Genomic DNA, 13,807 nt, shown 5'->3' on the forward strand with positions numbered 1-13,807 from the left:
TTGACACCAGAAGCCTGTCCTTTTGCTTTCACACACTGACCGTCTTCCAGGAGAAAGGATTGTTGGATCCTTGGCAGTGAGGGCTTTGGTAGCAAAGATTGTGTCTTCATTTCTCTATTCCCTGATCACAGTGCCTGGCACCAAGCCCAGTGTCTCACACGAGGAATGCGAGCTGATCTAAATGGAACTGGCCTCTTATTAGCCATCTCTCCTCCTTCTAGCTAGGTAAGAAGTTGAGTATTTAGAAGCCTGGACCTTGGTTCAGCTGCAGCTTAGTGCTCGGGCTCTATTAAACCTAGTTTCTAAAGTTGTTTAGTTCCTTCTCCATCACTGGGTATCATCAGATATTATTTCCTTTGCTTTTTTTTTTTTTTTTTTTTGGCTTCTCATTGGGAAACTGCTCAATGTTATGATTTTGCTTGTCCATAGCAGAACAAGGGCTCAGTAATGCAACAGTAATTGAATTGTTCATGAAAACAGGCTTTGATGAAATGAAAAGCTCAGTTCTTTGCCAGTTGGGAACATTCAGAACCAGGGCTATGGGGAACATGATGGGTGAATTCAGCTGTGTTAGCAACAATTAAAAAGAATTGTGAAGAGAGGTGTGATAGATAATGTTTGAAGGGCAACGAGACTGTAAACTTAAACAATCCTTTGGCACTGGATTGACAAATGGGTGTGGGAAGGCAATGACTTAAGTGGATTGTACCCAAAGGGAGGGTAGAACCCACTCACTCTTAATTTAATCCTCCATCCAACAGACGAGGATGCTGACTTGAGCATGACAGTGGTTGATATAAAGTCATAAAACAGTTCGGTAGCAAGAACAAGCTTGGGGCTCAGGCTCATCATTCTCTGCCTAGGGCTCTTTCTATATAAAATTTGTGACTGATTGGCTGGGAGGAGTAAAGAGTGATGATGACCCCCATGCTTCTGGCTGTAATGCTGGGGTAAGGAGGGGAAGAAATAAGCCAGGGTGTTGTATTTGACAAGCTTATTCACAACGAGTAAGGTATTCGTTTCTGTTGTCAGCCATTGGTGACCCCAATGATGGTGTTTCCGTGGAGTCTTTGGGTAGCCATATTGTAATGAATGGCGGGTAAAAGGAAATTGAGGTGGTAGACACCCATGGATTACACTTTCCATATGTGTGGTGAGGGGAAAAAGTGAGAGGTAAGGTGAGAACTGGAAGGGAAAAGAAGAGTTTACTTGTTTTTAAGGATTTCCAAGACTTGAGCTTGTTTGTGGGATGAGGGAAAGAAGCCAGAGTGGAAATAACTAAAAGCCAATATTGCAGGAGGTGGACAATGGATCACAGTCTTGGAGGAAGGTGGAGGGGGTGAGATCTGGTCCACAGAACAATGGGCTAACTCTGGAGGTGAGGAGGGACATGGGAGAGGAGGGAATTATAAGACATGGGTGCTGTTATATTTAAATTTAGAGGAGGAGAGCCACGTGGTACTAGTGTTGAAAGTCATATTCTCTGGAAAGTAAGAAACGTTCATGGATAAATTGCGTTGGACTTTAATAAGTTTTGTATCATTCATAGGGGAGTCAAGATCAGCTAACACATTCACATAAAAACATAAAGGGGTAATATATGAGTTAGACAAATTACCATTTGTCTTTTGGAAATGAAGCATGAATAGCAGGGATAACGCTTGACTTTGCTAATTGTTTTGTCTCATTTGGGAACAGAAGCGAGCAGCTGATCTTTCACCAGGATGCTTAAAGCTATATGCACCTAACTGATGTTTTTGCATGCTTGTTAAACCACCAGAAACCTGAAACTGCCTCCTGCCAGACTGTTACCATTCCCTGATCAACCTTGGGCTCCTAATCAGTCTAGATCACTGCGGTGAATTCTGACTCTCTTCCCACCCTCCGCTGAAAGGCAGCCACTTCTGAGACGGAGCATGAAACTGATTCTGACAGAGCCAGGAAATTGTCTCTCCTTAGAAAAGCCCAGGCTGGTGAAACTGGTGTTTCCTGGCTGCACCCTCCATCTCCCCTGGGAGGGAGAAGAGTCTGGACTTCTGGGTGCCCCACTGTCACATGATGTCAACTACATGTCACAGTGTGTCCAGTCAGATTTAAAGTCCCATCTGTGAAGTTCACAAAGCCTGGGTGTTCATTCGAGTTTCAGTTTGGAGACAGATGTACCCGCGTCGAAGTCCTGTCTCCATCACAGGTGTCCTCCAGCGGAGCCTCGTGTGGTATCGAGTATCAGCATGCTTGTCAGGGAAGGGAGGTGGGAATGTCTTTCTTGATATCTACAAAGGTTTGTTGAGAGGATTACACAGGCCAATAAATATAAAAAGTGCTATATAAAATAAGGTTTTTTTGAAGAAGTAGGCGAGGGAACTATTTTCTATGAAATACCACTTGTATGCAAGACTCTGTGTGCTTACTAGGGGATTTGTTTTCATGGTCATGTTTGTGTGTTTGTTTCTTTATTTTATTTTTTTTAAAGATTTTACTTAATGATTTTAGAGAGAGAAGAGAGAGAGAGAGAAGGGGACAGGAGCAAGAAGCATCAACTCATAGTTGCTTCCCGTTTATGTCTTGACCAGGCAAGCCCGGGTTTCGAACCAGCAACCTCTGTGTTCCAGGTCAACGCTTTATCCACTGTGCCACCACAGGTCAGGCACAGGGTCATGTTTCATCCTGTGGAAAACTCTGAGGTTAGTTTTCTTTATCCCCACTTTATAGATGGTGAAACATATCCAAGAGTGGAGAGATCCCTTGTCCCTTTTTGTTTGGCACAGTCCTGGGTCACATCTACCAACCTAAAATAATCATTAATAAACCTCTCTTTCATGCTTAGACATTTGGAATACAAATTATACGGTTGCCCTGTGTGAGGAGGAGAGTCTGAGGCTGGCTAAAATCCTGTCCTTCTCTGCAAGTATGGGCGGGAGGGATTTCCTAGGTGCAATTTTTGGCTCTGTTTCTATCCTGCAACAAGGCTGTACTTCTCTGCCTCAAAAACAAGAGACTCCCTGCCAATCTGCTGAGCCCTACCTGGCCTAATCTTAGCAAGGCCAGGACATCTAAGGATAGAGGTGAAATGAAACTATAGGAAGACAGAACCATCTGGTTATATGTATATTGGATTCATTCATTCCTATATTTCATTTATTTAATCATTTACTGACTGTTTGCTACTTGTAAGGTCAGTGACAGGTATGAGAGTGGGAGGATAGGAAGACGAACACCGTACAAATCCCATCACTAAGAAGCTTATAGTCCGAAGGGCAGATGCAGTAAACTAAGATGCAAGGCTAAGAAATGCTGAGTTTAAAGGAGAAGTTAGGGAACATATCATTGGGATTTGGAAAGAGAGATCACTCTCTGTTTAGAGTAGTTTGGGAAAGTTACTTAGAGATGATGGCTTTACATAAGAAATGATGACATCAGATCATTTACAACAAAATGGTGGGACCTTGATAACATTATATGGAGTGAAATAAGTAAATCAGAAAAAAACAAGAACTGCATGATTCTATACATTGGCGGGACATAAAAACGAGACCAAGAGACATGGACAAGAGTGTGGGGGTAACGGGGGGGGGGGAGGGAAGGAGGAAGAGGGGGAGGGGGAGGGGGAGGGGCACAAAGAAAGAAAACTAGATAGAAGGTGATGGAGGACAATCTGACTTTGGGTGATGGGTATGCAACACAATTGAATGACAAGATAACCTGGACATGTTTTCTTTGAATATATGTACCCTGATTTACTGATGTCATCCCATTAAAATTAATAAAAATTTATTTATATAAAAAAAGATGGTGGCCTTAGGGCTAATTAAAGATTTGGTAGGATGTGAACCCATACAAAGTAAGGGAAAGGGATGTAGGGGAGATGGATCACTAAATGCAAGGCAGGGCATCTTAAAACCTGGTGCCAGGAGCAGCTCAATTGTATTAAAGTGAAGACTGTATAAAGGGGAGTGGGGGGAAATACAGTGAGAAAATTTGGTTGGGTTTGTGGTGTATATATAAGATAGATTACTCAATCAATTAGTCTATCACTATTTTTTAGTTGAAGCAGAAAGGTGAAATGATCAAATCTGGTAGTTCAGTGGAGATGGACCCAGGTTAAAGTAGACCAAGGCATGGAGACTGTTAAGTGTGTTGTCTCAATAAGAAAAATCTATCTACAGAAAGAGAATAATAAAATTAATCCTAAATCTAATATTTTTGCAGGGTTCTATGCAAAGCCTTAAGGATTGAGATTCAAACCTATTATATGTTTCATAAAAGACAGAGTCACCAAATATAGCTCATCACAGAGCATGGGGTTGGCCATGTTCAACAAATATTTTGCCATCTTTATAAAATTATAATCTTAAAAGAAAATGTCTGTTCTTCTAATTCAGTAGAAATTCTCTTATCAGATATGATTGGGACTAGTAGTTGGATGGCTTTTTGAAAAGTTGGTTCAAGTAGGGAGAAAGTGATACACACACACCATAAACATTTTATTGTAATGTAGATAAATACATGCACATGCTCCTGCCAATCTTTTGATATTAGGCCAGAACTTTGCTTTGGGGATGGTTCACTGACCGTAGTCATTCTTCTTTCATAAACCATAGCCATGATGCACAATCTACTGTTTCCCATTCTACCTTCTTTAACATGGAATAAGAACATAAAAACATTTGTGAAACAGCTTCAGCATAGAATCCTGGACTTTTTTGACTGCTTCCCCCCCCATTATTGACAGACATCTCACCCACATCTATTTCAAAATCATTTAGTTAATGATTTCTCTTTATTGAGTCTTTTCAAAGTATTCAAATTATTTTTCATAGACACAACTTTTATTGCATTTATATATTTTTATTTTTTTTATAAATAAATTTTTATTAATTTTAATGGGGTGACATCAGTAAATCAGGGTACATATATTCAAAGAAAACATGTCCAGGTTATCTTGTCATTCAATTATTTTGCATACCCATCACCCAAAGTCAGATTGTCCTCCATCACCTTCTATCTAGTTTTCTTTGTGCCCCTCCCCCTCCCCCTTCCCCTCCTTTCCTCCCCCCACCATTACCACCACACTCTTGTCCATGTCTCTTGGTTTCATTTTTATGTCCCACCAATGTATGGAATCATGCAGTTCTTGTTTTTTTTCTGATTTACTTATTTCACTCCGTATAATGTTATCAAGATCCCACCATTTTGTTGTAAATAATCCGATGTCATCATTTCTTATGGATGAGTAGTACACCATAGTGTATATGTGCCACATCTTCTTTATCCAGTCTTCTATTTTTTTTTTACAGTGATTAAAGCCTTTAAGCAAACTCTTGGCCAATACAGCAAGAATCCATAAAAGAGTAGTGTCCTTAACATGTTCACCAAGTCCAAGTTGGCACCCACATCATTCCAAATCCCTGCAAATGCAACCCAACCCCAGTTCAGTCCATTAGGAACTATCACAAGGAGCAGTAGTCCAGGAAATGTCCACATTCAGGAAAAGTCCGCATGGCACTGGAATTGTTGTCACAATTCTATACTTTGCAGCTCACGTCCAAGTCCCAATGACCGCTGCTTCTAGCTGGTAATGATTCAAGTATAATGGAAAAGCCATCTGCAGCATGTGTGGAGATGGAGCTTCTGATCTCCTCTGCCTGAAGAGATGAGACCAGGTCGCTTTTCCCTGGAGCTCTGCAACTGTGGTGTGGTAAAAAGAACCTTGGGATACATTAAGCTGGGTGGCAAAGGTAAATTCATAATAGAAGTTGGCAAAGGGGGGAAAGAGAGCTCTAAATTAGGAGTAGGTCCCAGCCTGAAATATGAGTGGGGCATTGAGGCAGGAGGAATAAAGAAAACACTATATATTAAACAAAGCAGCAAAAAATAGGACTATCAACCCCCACAACAGAGATCTTCAAGGGAAGAATAAAAAACCTGACTATTCAGGCAAAACATAGTTAAGTGGCCCTTGTGCAAGTGAGATCAGTTTACCTGCTTCTTGAAAGAAATACCCTAGTCTCGTCCACAGTGTTGTAGATGGGGCCGACAGCCCTGGGCACCTTCAGCCTTCAGTGGCAAACCCCAGCATTCTGGGCAAGGTTAGGTCATAGGTGGCTGGAGCAGGGCTGGAAGAGACTGAACCCTCCCTTAGAGGAGCAAAGGGGAAGCCTACCTTCCAATGTTCCTTTTTCCTCACAGCAAAGGCATGTAAGCCTGGTAGGCTTTAGCTCAATGACCTTCCTATTCACTATTGAAGCAGGACCCAGATGACATCCTATGAGACCCCTTTGGGGCATTGGAGCCTTTAAGGGTGTATCCTAAAAGCTGGTAGTTCTGATCTCTGTTGGGCTTTTCCTGCCTCTTGGTATCTTAAAAACCATGCTCAGAAGATCTGGCTGAGGGGTTTGAGGATCCCCATCCACCTATATAAACCTTTTCCGTATATCTGGAGCTATTTGGAAAAAGACAAAACAGTGCTATTAGCTGGATCAAATAAAAGAAGGTAGAAGTTTGCAGGAGAAAAAGATTTGGCGTCTCCTGTTCATCAGCATTCAAAAGAAATTTAAAAAATTTTAAGTAAAAAGCATGATATGGTAGACTCATAGGAGTTCCAGGATATGACTCCCCCTTTTAAGTTTTTTTTTTTAGATTGACCTTAAAATATTTGCTGGGTACACTTTAATAATACCTTGACTTTAACAATTGTAAGAGACACCCATAATTCAAAAGGTTTGACAAAATACAGTAAATGCTTTTGCTACATATGCAGGAGCATTGTCAGTTTAGCCAGTTTAGGAAATCCAATAATAGAAAAATGCATACAGACAATGAGCTATAACATGCTTAGCAGCCTCTCCTGTTCTGGCAGAGGTTACTATAAATCCAGAATAGGTATCCACTGTAATGTGGACATAGGACTGTTTGCCAAATGAAAGTATATGAGTAACATCCATTTGCCAAAGTTGTCCTGGTAGGAGTCCTTGAGGCTTAACTCCAAATGAAGGGACAGATTGTAGTATAGGACCCCTTGGACAGGATTTACCAATCTGCCACACTGCTTCCCGAGAAAGTTGAAGCTGTTTACACAGGGCTGCAGCATTCTGGTGATGAATAGTATGAGACTGAATTGCTTGATCTGTCATGGTTGCTCCAAATAATTTTCTTTTGGGTAGCTTGATCAACAAGGGCATTCCCTTGTGCTAAAGCTCCAGGGAGCATGGAGTGAGCTCGAGTATGTCCTATAAAACATGGAGCTCTGTGTTGACATACAAGTCTTCGAAGAAGGAGGAACTGCTGAAATAGTTCATCAGCAGTTGTCCCTAAGACAGCAGTCTTTATAGTGGAAACAACCATAAGTAAAGATTTGCTGTCTGTATATAGATTAAGGGAGGAATATGGCAAATGCTGAAAAGCTATGATAATGGCATGTAATTCTAGTCTTTGAGCTGATTTTAAGTTGACTGTTTCAGAATAAAGTTGTCCATTGATTTGCAAAAGCAATTTGACATTTAGTGGAAGTTTCCCAGAGCCATTGTTGTTGATCCTTTGAAAAAAGGAACAACAATAATTTTGAGGCTCAAAACCTATAAGCTATAAGGGTTGCCTATGCCCCTTGATAATCCAGAAGGCGACAAGATCAAAATATGGAAGTGTATTCCATGGGCTATTAGATGGTTCAATGTGCCCAAGCTGTAGCTGCTCTTGTACCAATTGAGCAGCTGCCCTAAGTTTCTCCTGAGGAAGGGGCCATTGGTCTACCCATACAGGATTATCTGATTTCCAAGTAATTGGGTCTGCACAATGCATTATTGGGGTAGCAGGAGCTACCAAGGCCCCTATGCTAAATTTTGATGTCCTAATCCACACCTCTGGTATTGGGTGCCACTTCTATGGGGGTGAGAATTCCTCGCTGTTCTTTCCCTAGTCCCTTGGTGGGCAAAAATCCCCGATCAAGCATCTGAGTACTGACTAGACCATTAGGACTGACAAGCAACGCTCCCATATTTTTCAAAACATCTCTACCCCACAAATTAACTGGCCATCCAGGGAGCACATAAGGCTTTAAAAAATCCAGAATGACCTTCTTAATCTTCTCAATGTAAAAAACTAGAACTTTGTTGAGGGGATTTACTCTGCCCTATACCTTGTAATTCTGCGGCTGCTGCATGAGTGGGCCAGGAAGGAGGCCAATGTAGCTTAGCAATAGCAGATACATCAGCTCCAGCATCTAAAAGTCCTTTAAATTTATGCCCTTGTATTGTTAGTTCCATTTCAGGGCTTTCCTGACCTATTTTTTTAAAATCCAATTGGCATTTATATTTTATTGGAGTCCAAACATAGATAAATTTTGTCATTTCACTAGTAGTACAATTGGAATGAATGCATTTGGATTTAAACCCAGGTGACTCTCAGCAGCCCACAACAAACTGGTGGAGTGTTCTGGTGAGTAGGCTGCTTTGAGTGTCTGTCCATATATTTCACGAAAGATTGGAGAGTGTGATTAGCTCAGCAAGGAGGTTAGATGGAGGGTGCTCAAGGCAGGCATATAATTCCCAGTGCTATATGTTCTTCTGCCTCGAACCTTTAAGATCTCAGTGCCTGGAGTGGACAGAATTATTTGTGAATGAGCAGTATTCCTTTCTGGGTAAGTGGTATGTTATAATGATAATGATTTTTAAACACTAAGTGCAAAGTTTCTTGAGGTCTTAATACTCCCCTTATACATTGCTCTTAACTGAAGGTTCTGTAAATTGTAGGTTCTTGATATGTATCGGTTTGATGATTAAGTGATTTTCAAATGTCTCAAGCTTAAATGTAAATTTTTAAAGCTATTTCCATACCTTTCAGAGTTGGAGTGCAAGTCTAATTATCCTCATGTTACAGATGAAATAACAGAGACTGACGTATCAAGAGACTTACCCAAGATCACTAGGCAGGGTAAATATGGGAGGTGAGAATGTCTCACCAGTGCCTTAGCAATGCCTCTCTCAGTAGCTTACTTTGGGTTGGAACCTGGCACTGTCAGTTCCTAGCCATGTGACTTTGGGCAAGTAACATGCTGTACAGTGTTGCTGAGCTTTACTTTATCTACATGTGAACCAAGGATAAGAATACCTACCTTTGCATATTGTTGTGAGGACTAAATATAGTCAGTGTAGGTAATGTAAGTAAAACGCTTGGCACTCTGCCTCAGTGCCGAGTAGATGCTCAATAAGGGGTGATCTTTTATGATTCATGACTAACACAAGGCTTCACAAGGCTGACCTAAAAGATGGAGACTTTACATTAACAGTGACTATTAAGTCTTCTTTGAGATTTCAGTGCTTCAGTGGGCCACAGACAATGTCCCTCTTTCTTACTTTCTCAGGTCATTCCAGAGATATACTATATTTTTAACTGAACCATGCATAAATCCCCTTCAATCCTACAATTTGCAAAGAGCTGGGACGTGTCTATACTTCTGAGCATCTGGTGCCTTCTTGGTGGCCCCGGCAGGCCTGCAAGCATAATAATGCCTACCAGAAAACAAGGTTTACTTGTTGCCTGGAAAGGTTATGTTGAAGTAGTTTTTGGGGTAAGTAAAGAAAGACTGCAACCAAATTAAACCTAACTTTGCTGTTTACGTTTCTACGGGGCAGTGTGAATGGAGAAACTAAGAATGTTGTGCAATGAAAAAATACAAGCATAAAGCTGGTGCAGGAAGTTAAAGACAATGGAAACACCAGCCCTTGTTCCCATCTCTGGGAAAACAAACAAGCAAAAAACACATCAGCCACCACTGGAAAGCTTTAGAATGTACCCAAGAGAAATATTTGCCTATGGACAAAAGCCCAACCTCCTCAGAACTATACATCAGGCTCTTTTGTGATTTGAACCTAGTCTTAATCCTGTTCCATTATTAACCCTCCCTCCTCACTCTATCTCTTTCCCAAGTATCCAGTGCTTCAACCAAACTGAAACGAACTAAACCAAACCAATCCAAACCACACCACACCACACCACACCAAACCAATCCAATCTAAACCAAACCAAACCAAACCGAACCGAACCCATCCGAACTGAACCGAACCAAACCAAACCAAACCATACCATTATCCTAAAAACCACTTTGTGCTTTCAACTGCTGTCTGAGGTTGGGACTTCTATCCCAAAGTCTCCTTCCCCCATTTTCTATCTGCTGAACACCCCTCACTCTTTAAGTGCAATTTTCACTCTGCATCTTTTCCTAAACATCTTCACCTGACCCTCAAACATTTCAATGGAAGGTTAGTCATCACATGATTGATAATTGATAGCTTATTATATCTGCACTTATACTTGTCACACAATTCTTCCTCTTCCTTCTCCTCTTCTTTGCTCTTTATTTTTTTCTAATGCCTGTCTTTTATTCTAGAGCTGTGCTGTATGGTAGCCATACTGGCTGTTTAACTTTAAATTAATTAAGATTAAATGAAATTAAAAGCTTCCATTCCCTAGCCACACTTCAATTGTTCAAAAGCCACAGTGGCTAGTGGCTACCATGGCAGTGTGAGAGACTGTTTTCATTACTGCCCGAAGTTACACTGAATGAAACAGTGCTAGGGCATATACTCCCTGAAGGTAGAAACTGTTCAAGATTTACTTGTTGGATTTACTTCTCCAACTGCAGAAACTAGCAGAATGTCTGGATGTTAGTGAAGGCTTTAGAGAATGAATGAAAATTAGCTGAAACTGGGCCCTGACTAGTATAGGTTTGAATTCTAGTTCCTAGGCTTTTCAAAATAATATCAACTTCCATTTCCCTTCCAACATCTCAAAATGTATCAAAGCTACAAATTTACAGGGTAAAAGCAGGAAAAAAATTATTTGGACAGGTTCTTACATTCCTACTTTAATAATGCTTCTTAAGTGCATTTTCCAAAGGTGATAGAATCTTGAACAAAATAAGAGTGACAGGAAGGGAAAATGAAGGCAGGTTTCTACCTTAGATGGATGTCATTTGTAATCCCACATCTGTTCTAAAAGGCTCATTTGTGGGGAGAAACTTTTGAAATCCCGAAGCCTTGTTTTGACAGTTGGTCACTGAGGTGGTTGAGTTTATCTTTGCCAAAATTCTCATCATTTTTGAGGAAAGTGAAATATGCCTTCATTCCCTGAAGGGAGGGAAACATTAAATGGATTGGTTGTAAGCTTTAGAGACAAGAGCTTTAGAATCCTTTGCAGAAGTAGTGAGATTAGGAGCAATGTAGCACATGTCATCCTTAAGAATCAGCTTCCATGTAAGCTCACATTAGGCCATTTAAAAGTATTGTTCCTCTTCCCAAGATGATGCCAAAGGCATGGGACTTAGATCACATAATTCAGCAGGGTCCTGGAGCTAATTGGCCATAGACTCTGGTTGGAACCCAGATTTTCTAACTTCAAGTCCAATTTTTTCATTAGGTAAGAGTTTTCTAAACTCACCTGAATCACTTGGGATCTCTTGTGAAAAATAGCCAGACTTACTGAATCAAAATCTCAGGACTGGGAATCTGAGAATTCATATTTTTACCAAGTGCCCAAGGTGGATCAATATAATTAAAATATTATGTGTCGATTTACCTTTGGGATTAAACTCTTATTTTAATGAATGTGGACCTTGCATAAAATATCTTATCATTTAATCACCTGGTGGGGATTTAGAGTTGAGTCTGGTTATTTCACACAGATATAAAATCACAGACTCTGAGTTGAGAGGGGTGGTGAGTTCATTTATTTTCATACTCATCAGACACAGGCATCATTACTATCATATCCCTGGCAGAGGGTCAGGTAACTGCTGAATTTTTAGTTCCATTACTCTGTAGGGAAAGCACTTCCACTGTTGGGCTGTCCCTTTTATTAGAAGGTTCTTCCTTCTCCTGAGCTAAAATTGACCGCCTGCTCCTTCTTGGTCTGGTTATGACTTCCATAGCAATAAGGAATGTGATTTAGTATCCTAAGGAGTTGGCTGTTTTGTCTGGTGGTTTCTTAGAGATAATTCCATAGTTGAATCCCCTCTTTGTTCAGACGAGAAAACTTGATATACATTCTTTCAACATTTATTTTACAAATATTTATTGTACATTTACTCTTTGCCAAGACCTATACCATGTGCTGGGACACAGGAAAAAAGTGGACTTGGACTCTGCTATCCTGGAAGGTACAGCCTGTGGAAGACAGATAAATACTCGTTAAATTATCACAGAAGTATGTTATTATCAAGAGCTGTGAAGAAAAAAAAATAAGCGGGTACTGAGAGTGTCTAATGGGGGTCTATCTGATCTGGGGGTTCAGGAAGGCATCCCAGAAAAGTGATCCCTGAGATGGTCACGAGGGCGAGGAACACTTGAAGAGTTGACGAGGGAAGGAGAGAGCCTCTCAGGCTGAGGAATAGCATCTGCAAAGGCTATGAGGAGCCTGAGAAACTGAAAGGCTGGAGCTCAGGGAATAGTGAGGAGAGAGGAGGCAAACTCGAGCAGGGGGAGGGGACCTTGTGTGTCAGATTTAGAATTTATTTTTTGCCCTAAAAACAAATGGTGAGCCATGTTAAGCTTTTTAAGGCTCAGTCTGGTTGTAGTACAGATCTTGGGTTGGAGGCCATTCTGAGTAGATGTGAGGACACCCATGATGAATTAAGAACTTACTATACAAGGTCAGGTGAGAGATGAAGGTGGCTGGGACTAGGGTTTGGATAGTGGAGATGGAGACTGGAATGTTCATATTTGAGACAAACTCTAGAGGTAGAAGAAGTAAAACTTGTGGTGGATTGGATAGAGTAAGAGAGGGTTTTAGGGCAGGATAGAGGGGAAGTGACTTGTTTAAAACCACTTAGCTAGCTAATTCAAAGCTGAAGAAAGAGTCCAAGACCAATGATCCTAAAGTCAGATGTGGGTCAGGGAGCTGCAGTGTGAACAGACTAACCTTTGGCAATGGGCAGTCCAACTTTGAACGCTGGCCTCGCCACTGATAAGCTCTGTGATCTTGAGTAATTTCCTTTACCTCTTTGAGATGGAGATGAGGGTGATAAACATACCTCTTTCATAGAGGATTTGTGGGGGATTACATTAGCTATAGTACCATGCCTCCTACATGCAACACACCCAAATAGTAACCTAGCCGAGGCTCCTGTTAGTATTATTAAGAGCTATTATCTTTTCCTTGAGGCTTCATCAGATCTACTTCCTTCACCTCTTTTTCATATGTCATAACTTTCAGAATCATTCCACTTCTCCAATGGACCATAGCCTTTGCATCAGACATTCTGCTAAGGTCCAGTTACACAAGATTAAAAACCTTTCAGTGCTTACAAGTGGAACAAATATGATGATGAGTTGTGTAATAAGTTGGCCAAGATGTTGCCACTGAACTCTACCTCCAAAGACCAGGAAAGACTTTCTAAGCTGATGAATAGCTCAATCTTGAAGGACGAGTAGATATTTTCCAGATGGAGGAGAGGCTGGGGCTGGCTGGTAGAAGTGGTGGTGAAGGTGGTGGTAGTGGGGGCATCTTATTCAGAAGGAACACCAAATAGAAAAACACAGAGGCACAGAAAGCCTCCTTCTCTGAGGACATGCAAGAAGTCCAGCATGGCTGAACTGATGACTTTTTGTGGCTGCCTGGCAGAATTTGTCATTGGAAAGATAGGAAAAGGCTAGGCTATAAGAGGATTTGTAGGTCAAACTGAAGATATTGAACCTTAATCTGTAGATAGTTGGGAAACCCTGAAGCTTTTTAAGATGAGTTACATAATCCGAATTGCATGTGAAGGGGTGTTTTTCAAGGGATTAAGTTTGTATTTTTTTTCTTTAGTGAGTCA

This window comes from Saccopteryx bilineata, chromosome 2 (genome assembly GCF_036850765.1).
Source record: "Saccopteryx bilineata isolate mSacBil1 chromosome 2, mSacBil1_pri_phased_curated, whole genome shotgun sequence".
In the NCBI taxonomy this organism is placed as follows: Eukaryota; Metazoa; Chordata; class Mammalia; order Chiroptera; family Emballonuridae; genus Saccopteryx; species Saccopteryx bilineata.